The sequence below is a fragment of the Triturus cristatus genome, chromosome 10 (genome assembly GCF_964204655.1).
Source record: "Triturus cristatus chromosome 10, aTriCri1.1, whole genome shotgun sequence".
Taxonomy (NCBI): Eukaryota; Metazoa; Chordata; class Amphibia; order Caudata; family Salamandridae; genus Triturus; species Triturus cristatus.
This window is the reverse complement of record NC_140593.1, coordinates 319,422,795-319,426,069: the sequence shown is the minus strand read 5'-3', so window position 1 is coordinate 319,426,069 and position 3,275 is coordinate 319,422,795.

Genomic DNA, 3,275 nt, shown 5'->3' with positions numbered 1-3,275 from the left:
ATGTTATCTATTTATAAATTAATGTTATGTTCTCAAAAATTTAATATTATAATTTTTCTAATATATTATCATTAAATAATAGTTTTTCTTTTTCTTCTTTATAGCAAGTACAAGAATGAAAACTATTTTAATGCTGTTAGGATAACGCTACTCTAAAACAGATTTACTGAATCATGTATCTAATTTACTTGAAAGGTAAGAAAACAAAATACAATATTCATAATAAGCTGCAGAAATTTTTTAAATGTATGTATATGTTATTTATTTCTAAATAAATAATCTTCAACTTTTAAACTATTTGAAAAGTATCATCGTATTCCTGAGGAGCAGTATCACACTTACTTTCTGCAAAAGTGCATGCAACAATAAAAGTGCTATAAGAATAGTTGGCCTTTTATTTTGAGTTACTTTCTCCTGATTATTCAGGGCAGGTGGCTAGTGAACTATCTATTCAAGGACTTCTCTGACACCTACATAGGTAACAGATGTCTGCTTCTGCTACTGAATGCTCTAGTAGAACTGATAAGATTTGTGCACCTGTATGATAAGAAGGGCTCCCGGTTTTCCGTTTAAATAGATTGTTACATATGAATACAGACGGAAAACAAGTTTTGCTTTGTCTGTATTTATATTTAAAAATGGGAAAATAATACTAGCTGCCATGCTACAGTAGAGAGTTGCCTTGCCACGCCCTCTTCCTGATTCTAGGGCTCCTGCCTATAGTACCACAAAATGTTTTTGTTGATGCCCCAGACATTTCTGGAGCTCTGCTCCACCCCTCGATTGAGCTCTGCACCAGCTATTTCAAAACAAAAGTAAGTGTCATCGGGGAAGGGGAGGGCTGGAGTCAGTGGCGTATGCAGATTTGGGAGCGGCAAAAGCAGGATTTGAAGGTCAGCACCCCGTGGGGTGCCAAAGCCCAGCTACATCAGTGGAGTGTTTGCCAAGTTTGTGGCCGGACTGTAGAACTGTAAACTGTGTATGTGTGGCTGCAAGAACAATCCGACTATAAACTCAGCAAAGCCTTGCTATGCCACTGACTGAAGTGTTTGCAGAGTTTATGGCCGGACTGCATAGCCCATAACCATTTCTGTCTCTTCCTCCTTGCCTGGACAAGACAAGGACAGTGTCCACTTCTGCTGCCCCCCTCTTTTTTTCTCTTATTCCCTCTCTTTCTGTCCGCCCCTCCTCACTTGCAGAAAACCGTGATTGTTATCCAAAAAAAGAGGAAACACTTTTGCTGCAAATGTCTTTTTCTGACATTTTTCTACTCCAAAATGCAGCCTCAGGAGGAGAAAAAAAAGTTTTTAAAATACGAACAATAAATACATAACTAAACAAAACAAGACAGAGTAGTCGCAAAGTGGCCAGATTGATTTTATTCCCACCCAATCACATTAGCACCATCTTACGGAGTTTGCCAGTGAAGCGCTACTTTTCTTTTCATGTTGTTAGCTTTTCAAGCAAAAACACAAATTGATTTCTGAATAATCAGTGTAAAAGCTTTAAGTTGTATTCCATATGAGTGTTTGCTTTTTTCCAGGTACGTTGTTTCTTTTTTTCAGGCAGCATATTACTCTTGTCTAGAGCATAATTTGAAATGAGTTGTTTCCAGGTGTTTATAGCGGGGTACAATTGGGTTGTAGCTGAAGGCAGTGTGATTTTCTCTCAGGGGCAGTATGGTGTTCAGTGGGTAGAGGATGTGGTACTCTGCTGATGACAGAAACTGCAAGACTCTGAGACCACTGGCATGTGATAGCACTTTAAGTGTATTTGGGACATTCTGCAAATGGCAACGTTTTCAGATTAATGTATTGTGTTGACCAATAACACTGAGTGCATGTGTGCATTGTCAAATTAAATAAATGTGGAAAGATACTAGCTGTAGTGTCAACTTTTGTTTGTGGCAAAAATAAATGTGGATAAATACAGGCAGAAATGGCAAAAAAATAAATACCATAAAACCGGGAGCCTTAATGATAACGCACATAGTTTTTAAGTGAGGGTCATCAGATGCACAACACGTGTCAGAATACATGTAGAAGTAGACACAAACCTCAGTCATGATAGCACGCAAATATTCAAACTTGACAGAGTGCTCTTTCCATTTAAAGCAGACACCTAAATTAATGTGGCCTACTTTAAGTGTACCTTTCCACACACTCATTTGAACTATCATAAACACTAAGTCATCTGCCATCATATTTTAAAACTCACTTTTCTCTTGCAGCTTCATTATTCGCCGACAGCTTACAAACTTAGGCCTAGATAAATATGAAAGGCCAACTCTTCTCATGTCACTATTGTAAGTCTCACCATGTTTCTCAAGCTGTCAATGTGTGTGTCTGTGCCTCTTTGTGGTGACATGATACATAAAAAAAGGCCTACAAATGCCAGAATACCTCTGTTTCACACCACATCCTCTCTAAATGTGTGTACAAGAAAGTGAATGTATTACTTTCTCCTCATTATACAGGACGGTATTGAAAGTGTTTTTTATTGTATTTGAACATTTGACAGTTTTGAAGTTTGATGTATGTTCTCATTTGAACAAGTATTTTAACATATATCATAGAGTTAATAGGTCTAAGTTTTAAACAATAGAATCTACTGTATAGGGCACAACCCATGCACTCATACATTCATTCACACTCTACCTTTACACTTATGAATCACATAACGACTAGCTTTGCACTCATCCATTTACTCAGCCAGTACCTATGCACTCATCAGTTGACTCAAGCACTATCCATGCACTCATGCATTCACCCAAGGGGTACACTTGTACTCATCCAGTCATTCAGGAACTACCCATGCACTCATCCAATCACCCAGCCACTAACCATATACTCATCCAATCACTCAGGCACTAATTTTGCACTCAACCATTCACACAGCCACTACACACACACTGATTCATTCTCTCAGGCACTACCCATTTAATCATCCAATCACCCAGGGACTACCCATGCACTCATGCAATGACCCAGTCACTCCTGTTGCACTCATACATTCACTCAGGCTCTAGCCATGCACTCATCCAGTCACTCAGGCACTACCCATGCACTCATCCAATCACCCAGGCACTACCCATGTACTCATCCAATCACTCAGGTACTACCCTTGCACTGAACTATTCACTCAGGCACTACACATGTACTCATCCAATCACCCCGGCACTACCCATGCACTCATCCATTCACACAACATATACTTTCTCTTTTTTAAACCAGAAAAAGTGGTTCCATAAGAACCATTCTTTTAAAAAAAACTTA